The following is an 8,884-nucleotide window of genomic DNA, read 5'->3' on the forward strand; positions in this document are numbered from 1 at the left end:
GGACCAGTTTATGTCCGACAATATTTTCTTGGACCTGCCTTTAAGGTGGATAAATACTACAAAATAAAACCAGTATCGGTACCAATATAAAGAAGATTTATTCATAACACACAGGAAAATACCCATGGAAACAGAGTTAACGATAAAAACGATAAAAAATAATGCTAAAAAGCTAAAAAAACTGAAAACCATGAATTTCACACCCGAGCCTCATCTCTTGAGGACGATACCAAACACCCGGGGGTTGGGGACCGCAGGGTTTAGCTGTATCATGCACAATTTTCACCTTTTTTGCTTTTGCTGCCAGACAGATCACATTTGACTCTAGAACACTTTGGTTACAGAGGAGTTCGTATTGAATTTGACTGCAAGGTAACCAGGTCCTAATCAGAATCATCACCCCATCACTGTGCTTGAGATGTTATGATGTGTTTGTTTTTTGTTTTGTTTTTTTCAAACATGGTGTTGAACATTATGCTTTGGTCTCATATGTCTAGAGGACGTTGTTCCAGAAGTCTTGTGGTTTGCTCAGATGTAACTTTGTAAATCTAAGCTACAATCTTGTGTTTAAAGAGGCTTTCTCCTGGCAACCCTTTAAAACAGTCTTTTTCCAATTGTCTTCTTATGAACTCTAACTTTCAAATTGCAAATTTAGGCCTGTAGAGTTTGACATGTAGCTCTTGAGCTTTTTGCATTTTCTCTGCGCTTTGCATGTCTGACCTTAGGGTGAATTTGCTTGGATGGCCCCTTCTGGAGAGATTGACAGATGTGTTGAATATTTTCTACTTGTGAATTATCTTTCTCAGTGCTGAAATATGGTGCCTTATAGTCCTTCCCAGATTGACGATCAGCAACAACTGCTTCTCTAAGATCGTTACTGATATTTTTTCACCCTTGCTGATAAGTTAATCAAGTGCATTTGATTAGTAGTGTTTGCCTGCTACTCAACCTGGAAGCAGTAGGGGTGGATTTTGTTTTTCTTAAGACCGCATCTGCATTTTGGCTTAATTTTTGTTAAATAAATGATGACAATGTGTTATACATTATATGCTGTTGTTCATCTTAGGTTATATTGATCTAATTTTAACATTTGATAGGACCAGATCATTTTTCAATACATCCTTGAGAACTTGAGAATTGAAAGAAGTTGTATTTTTTTCACATGATATATTACACTATATTAAACATTACTTTACAACATCAGCTACTGTCACTGTCACCAGTTTTGTACTGGTAACAGTAGTTCAATAAGGAGAGATCATTAAAAAGAAATTAACATGATTTATTGATGTACAGACATTAGATAAAGGTATGTGGCGGTTAGACTCCAATGGTCCGTCTCGGTGGAACAGAACCCCAACGGTCACAGGGATTAGAGCAGGACCCCTCAGAGTCTAGACGCTGTTGGTGGAGACAAAGATGGAGGCTTGAACGGAGCCACGGTGATGAGATGCAATGATGGGGAGGAGGTGGGTAGCACAAAGACATCTGCAAAGGAGAATGACAGATGCGCAGGTTTAAAGAAAGCGGCGTGAATGCTGATTGGCCTGAACAAGTCCAAGAGAAAGATGATTGGAATAGACCAGTGATGTCACAAACAGCTTGACAGCGTGGAAAAGTGGAAGTGATGTGAAGCTTAGCTGGCAACACCTGGGAGCTAACAGATGTAAAACCATAGTTATTGAACTTACACATGAGCTTCATATAGTCGGGATGAGGTTTTGAAGCTAGTGTGCAGTCGTTTGTTTCAACCCTTCGAAATACAGCATTTGACATCTTTGCCTAAAAGAATCTTTATTCCAACATTTTACTAAATTTTTGTCCCAGATCTGTTTTTAGAGAGCAGTGGTGTCCTTCCATTAACATCGCTTTTACTAGTGTTTTTCCTATAGTAGACACATACTGACAGATTTTAAGTAGATTTACCCTTGGTAGGCTTTCCCACCTCTTTGAGTAGTGGATATTGTCCTCTTGTTGTAACAAAGTTACTACTGTCATCCATTTGTAAAGAGTTAAAGTAGGGAAACAGTGAAAACCTGAGTTTATAGTAATGCTCGTGTAGTCTTTGCCAATGTTGTGCTTCTCTATAACGTTTCTTGTAAGTTGTGTGATTCACTCATTGTTCACCCCAATGAGTCTTTCTTGAGAAAAGCTGATTTCATCAGTAACTTCACTTGTAAGCCATTTATGGGGAGGGACACATTCAGACTGCCGTTCTCATCTCCTAATTGAAACAAATTAGTTTTGGAGAACTTTCTAACGCAAAGGTTCACTTCCTTTTCCCGCCTGGGCTGTGAGTTATTACTGTGTTCAATGAAGACGAGAAGAGAAGTACAGCTGTTTGTGTTTTAATAGCTTAGTCAGATTATATTACTCAGTAATTGCGACTTAGATAAAGATCAGACCACATTTTATGAGTAGTCAGCGCAGAAATATCAGTCATTCCAAACTTTGAACCGATCTTACTATCAGAACTCCCTTAATTTTAAATTAAGCCGAGGATGCTAAAATTACAATGTCGCTGGGATAAAGTGCTCAGAAACAACTGTGTGCTTGCACTTTGCATTTTCATTGCTCTCATCGTTTATACACGTGTAAATAATTAAAAAATCATTAATGACAACAAAGAGTTATTCATGGCTCAAAATGATGAATTGCTGTAAACTGACCTTGGACTCCTTTGAAAGTGTTTTGTTATTGAGGGTGGCTCTGATCAGCATCACTTTGTGTACATCACTGTACATCAGAGCCACTTCTCTCAGCGCTTTCCGACAATCCGGACAATTGATTTATCAGCTCTTCCTTTAGACACAGTTTTTTCCGAGCCATATTGCCACAATGTCCTATAATGAAAAAAATATATCATAGAAAGATATTAAACAAGAAATTTGCCTTGTTTTTTATGAGATGAGAGAGAGCGAGAGAAATCTGTTGTCCACTTGCAGCCATGATTGGTTACTTCAGTAGAGCAGGAGGTCACCAGGAGGTGACTGACTGCTCCAGGCGAGCTCTAAGATAAGCCTTTAAGTCCAAAGTGGAATTCTTCTTCCTCACTGATCTTTTATGTGGTTTCCACGCAGGAACACGGGACATTTAACCCTGGCTGTTATAAATCAGACTCCAGCCATTTCCATTGTTTGCCTTTTTCAGAGAATCATCAAAATAGAAAGTGCTGCCTTGAAGCCAAGACGTAGGAACTGTGGGAACTAGTCTGGCTGGACCTCGGAGACCACACAAAACTGGTTGCTAACCACTGTGAGCTTCTCAGCGCACCACTTGCCACCGGCACGCTGCCTGCCGGCCAGCCACAGGTACTATTCTTAGCAGCAAGAGAAATTACCCAACAAATTATTCACTACACATGGTAGACCACTATCTCCCTGTGTGAGTCTCTTTTTGTGTCACACATGAACACAGTAACCCAGTTTGTTGTCAGTGTCATGAGCTTTAGCTGTCATCCAGCTGAGGCTATTTCTGGGCCAGATTTTGACCAGGAGGCAACTTTATTACTCCAGAATTTAAGGAGCTCTGCATAACCTCAGGAAACCATTGTTATTAATTGAACCCTTTAAATGGACCACGGTCATTACTGTGCAACTCCTCACTGCATACCACCTGCAGGCTGGCACTGGAAAAAACAGTGATGAGACATACACAAGACTGTCCTGCACTATTATGATGCGCTTTGTATGTATGTATTTCATGAATGTTTTGGACCAGCTGAGAGAGAAGCATTGACATTGACTTGAAATTAGCAAAGCTACTAATGGCAGATGCATGTTGGCTAGTAAAAACACAGCTCACTAACCTATCCCCATGTAGACTGTTATTGTAGAAAAACAAAGCTAGTTATACAGCTTTCTTTTGTGCCATTACATCACATACTGATGGCTGAAATGAACACATAAACAAATAATATATTAATACAGGGAGTTAGGATTACACTACCTGGTGAAGTCATTTAGCAAGATCTAATGTGATTTTGATCATAGATACGGAATAGAGGATAGTGTGTCCATGCAAGATATCTTATAATTTAGAAAACCTTATCTGGTCAAGAACAGGTTTTGCTACATAAGACATTTTGCAGTAAACAGCCATGTTAGTGTTAGCTAACACTGACCAGAAGAACAAAGGTCAGAGCTGGATTGTGATCCAGAAAAAACTAATGTTACCTACATGAATGATGTTGAGCTGATTTGACACTTGTCAAATTGGCATTTAGGCATCATTAGATAATCCATCTTTTGGCCAACATTACTTTGCCTTCTAATGTGGATGTATTTCTTGATACTCAACATGCTAACCCTAACTTGCTGACTTGCTTGCTAGCATTTTAAACTATTTTAAACTCTCTTTGTTTTGTTACTCTAATATGTGTGACTGACTTCACAGACAGGGGCCACCCAAATAACTGTGGCCGTGGTGAATGGATATGAATAAATAAATCTACTTATTCGTTCTCTTTTTTTTTTTTACATTTTTCAAATATTATTCTTTTTAATTGAGCTACACATTTACAGTAATTCTTTTCATTGCTGGACTATTTTGTTTTGTGATGTTGCATTTTCTGGGCTAAGTGGTTTTGGCTGCTGGGAATATTTCCTCTCAGTTTTTTGGGGGTTTGTTTTTTTGTTTGTTTTTTGTCAGAACCCAATAAAATGTATGCTAAAAATATCAGCCAAGACATAATTCTGGTCAAAGTAGTTCTGCCAAACACTGAAACCTCAAAGAAAAAAAAAAACAGAGAGAGACATTAATTACCTATACCTGTCCTTATAAAGGAAGAGACACTTTCTAACGCTACCTACAGATTCCACCTCTCATAAGAAAGTACAAAATTTGAAAATTGTACAAGGTCAGGTAGTTTCAACGGAAAAACTGGACTTTGTGGTATTCATATTATGTGTACATGTACTAAGGGTGAGTGCATGTGGTACACTGACATAAGATCAAGTTTTTATGTCAGTGTAGGACAACCATTACTGTTGTCATTGTTTTTCTCTATTCCCTAAATTGCCAAACCCTTCCCTTTCTTGCTTTTTTGGATCTAAACGTGTAGTTTCTTAGGAAACATGCATCCGATTGTGTTTCACATGGCTGAAGAACACAAAAACTATATAAATACAGGATCTGTTATATCCACAGAAAATACAGCCCTTTGTTTACAAGGTGGTTACTCATCCTTGATTGATAACATCAACTTTGCTGTGTTAAATTAAATGTGCATGTTCACCAGCCTGTATTACTGGTGTCTTTTTCAAAGGCACTATGAGTCAGAACCATTCTGCTGATTCATGTCTGCTTCCCATATTGCACCTTCCCTTCAATCTAAACTGTATAGTATAAAAGAGCAGTGCTATAAAATCTCTAACTATAAACTGTGGAGTAGTCAGAGAAGCATGGACTGTAATTAACACAGCAGCTATTGTCATAGAGATAAAGGACTGTTGTCTCTGCAATGATTACAGTGCACTGTCTTAACATATAAAAACTACCATAAGTCCCAACCAGAAATGGTTTGTGTATATGTATGTACATCATTACATGCTGGGAGTCATTTTTAACCTGTGATAAGGAAAACCTCACTGTAGCAGTTTACACAAGTTTAACCCAATATTTGAATCCTGAAAGCCAGCATTTTTGTCCATGTTTTGTGGAGCGTTGAGTTCTAAGTTACCGGGTTAGGAAGTGGTGTCCATTTATAAAGTGCAGGGTTGCATTGCACAGATGCAGATGCCTGCTAATTAGTGCTAAGTAACAGGCTAATAAAACACTAGAATTTCACTCACTAAAACTGGAGCACAAACTTCTTAGGCAGTCTGTTAGTATAATTAGACAGCAGGAAACAAAATCCTCCATACCACCTCAACACAATCAAGAGTTTGAGTTAGCAGAGGCAATACCTAGCAGACAGCTAGCGGCCTAATAAAGTCCCATAAGTGTTATGTTTGTCTCCTTATTTCTGAAGAATGAGTCCTTTTATGGTCTGCTACATGCCTTTATTATTTATTCTTAGCTAGCAGGAAGAACACCTCTCATACCTGTGATATGCTTCTTCTTTTACGCTGTAGCTCACATCTTAATGTCCACAGATAGTGACACCTTGTGGCATGGCATGGAACTACATTAACTTTACAACAGCTTCTAATCATTACAATAAGATGCACAGCACCGTTTTAAGACTTAAAGATAAAACAAATTGATATTTTAAAAAGAAAAAGATCAACTTCCCTGTTTATATTTTGCATGAATAAATAAATTACCTTTAAATATCAAGTTATTTTTGTACCAGGCTGTAAACCTTCTTTTTCTGCTATAAGGTTGCATATTTTAGGGTGACCAACCGTCCTCTTTTCCCCAGACATGTCCACTTTTCACGTTCTGTCCGGGACATCCGGGGGGATTTTCAAGATTGATGAAAATCCGGAAAAGTCCGGGTTTTTCTATGGGCCTACAGAGGACCCATATGTGTGACATCATCCCTGAGCTGCTGCTTTGTGACAGGGTTGTTCTGCGCTCACAGAGGGGACAGACAGCGCGCAGCAATGCGCCTGATGATGTTTAAAAGATGCCAAAGCGCAAGTGCAGCTTTTCAGACAAACTGCAAAAGAAATTTCCCTCGCACCGTCCCGGTACTGGTAATTTTTCTTATACAGATGAGCCCTTATTTCGGTACCATTATTTAAATCCAGAGGTTTTTAAGTTATTTTTTTGCACTTGTTGACTCGTAAAAGCCTATATGACATTTTAATTTCATCATTCATTAACGGCACAGAGAAGGCATCGTTTAAATATGTCTAAATTTTCTTTAAGCAAAGAATATTATTAAAGTTCTTCATGACTGGGCCAAGTGTCCTCTTTTTTGGAAATCAAAATATGGTCACCCCAGCATATTTCAACATGGCGTCTAATGGGAATATACTCACCATTGGAGCCAACCTCAAGTGGGCAAAATGGCAGTTTTTGGTATTTTCGCATTGCCTTCATTTTTTACCCCTGTAGGTTGTGGCTTGTGCTGGAGACAAGGAGAGTTATTTAAACTTACTAAGAGTCGTGGCCTGAGTCTGTGCATTTTGGAGCATGTTTCAGCCATGTAAAATTCTGCCATGTATATGTTAGCACTAATTAGGAGATACCTGCATCTGTGCAATCCACCGTTAGTCTATGGATGCAACCTGCTAAACATGCTGGGTAGAATTAGCTCGCAGCTTAGCATTCAGTTATCTTAATACAAATATGGAAATTTTGTAGCTCCAGAAAATGTATGTGATCAAAATGTTAGTTCACAGGCTAACTGGTAATATTACATGGGCTACACCTATCATAAAGTTCATTGGTTTTCTTTGCTTCCAGTATTTAAGCTGTGATAGAGTAACCGCGTCATTGTTTCATACTTCATGCATAAAATTGGAAATCCTGGTGTATTTATGTCACTTTAAGTACCAAAGCTAATAATTGGATATGCCAAAAATAGCTCTATAAATTGTGCGTGCTAGAAATCCAGACAGACTGAACCTTTAAACTTCAATTTATGTGCTGCTCAAGTCATTATTCACATGCTGTAATGCTCCCTTGTGATAATATATGTGCAAGCTTCAGTATTAAGTGCCAAGTAATGACTGACAAGAAGGAAAAAAAGATCTCACTGAGTTCATGTAAATATCGGTATAAGCCTGCTGTGATATACGTAGATGTTGAATGAAAAATCTGGTTCTGGGCTGCATATTCTTCCCCACTGTCAAAATCTCCCAGAGTCCTTTGCGAGGTGCGCTAATTAAGCATGAAAGTACAAGCAGGCTCAGCTGCCAAGCCACCGCCAGCACAGAGACGGATATAGGGTTCAGAGAATCGTTCATAACTTTAGTTTGTTTTTTTCTTTTACAAGATTAATAAAACTAGATAACAAGCATGTGAATTTAATCTGCAGCTCTTGTTTTTAATCTAATAAAGCTAATTATAAGCAGAGATTTTAAATGAGGCTGGGCCTCAGCTCATCATGTAAAGGTGCTGCAGCTTGCTGTCAGCTCCAAGCCCACCCACTGTGCAGCTTCCTGACAAAGTCCAGCCTTTGTTTTTTAGGCAGAAATGTTGCTTTCCTGCACCTCTTCACAAAGTATGACCGCACACGGGTTATTTGTGACTGAAACGGCTGCATGCACTGGAGATATGATCACAGTCATGGTACAGCTGAAAGAGTATTTATTGGCCGTGCTTCTGAGGCAAATTTCTGCATAAACAGGGCGGATGCTTTCCACACGAGAGCCCTGTCACAGCGAGCCAATACTCAATGTGATGTAAGGTGCATTGGCGCGCAAATATTTTTTCAGGTCTTAAAGATGTTTTCGTGCTTTCTCATGAACAGGATATCACTTGACTTCCTCTGAAACCTAAAAAGCTGCATGCACACAAACAAACACGTGCTTTCGGGTTACACAGAAAAACATTTATAAGGACTTGAATGAGGGTATTAAAATCCAAAACCATGCCTCGAAGAGGAAAAACTCAGTGTGTACTTCTACAATATGGGGCTTAAAGAGACTGCATTGAGAATATGAGCCTGTTAACGTCGAGCAGGTGATACTAATTGAGTGGTGCAGTCCATCTGGAGCCGATTAAGGAAAACGTATCACTCAGATACAATTCCTGTAACCGGACAGGCACAGTCGCAAGGATACAGACGCAGTGCCTAAGCCGGTGTATTGTATTTATGTGCTTATAACAAACAGATATTTAAGGTTCAGGGGAATACCTCATTTTTCCATTGTGCAGTGAAATGTTTCACTCCTGGTTACACAACCGGCTGATGATGTGCAGCTCTCCTTTGCAGTTAGTGTGGCTGCGAAATCTGTTTTCAAGCTGAGAAGGAGGCCTGTGTTTCAAC

General features: G+C 39.0%; 1 non-coding gene across 2 annotated transcripts; it reads right to left on the reverse strand.

Moving 5' to 3' along the window:
- Positions 1–1,267: 1,267 nt before the first annotated feature.
- Positions 1,268–6,092, reverse strand: LOC100702732 (uncharacterized). Of its 2 annotated transcripts, none has more exons than XR_002063103.2 (3): positions 6,045–6,092; positions 2,670–2,843; positions 1,268–1,488 (listed from the first exon to the last, which is right to left on the reverse strand). It is a non-coding gene; the product is annotated as an uncharacterized LOC100702732 (transcript). The 2 variants fall into 2 exon arrangements; XR_002063104.2 differs by lacking the exon at positions 6,045–6,092 and adding an exon at positions 5,907–6,013.
- Positions 6,093–8,884: the final 2,792 nt, after the last annotated feature.

The sequence above is a fragment of the Oreochromis niloticus genome, linkage group LG8 (assembly GCF_001858045.2).
Source record: "Oreochromis niloticus isolate F11D_XX linkage group LG8, O_niloticus_UMD_NMBU, whole genome shotgun sequence".
NCBI classification, from domain to species: Eukaryota; Metazoa; Chordata; class Actinopteri; order Cichliformes; family Cichlidae; genus Oreochromis; species Oreochromis niloticus.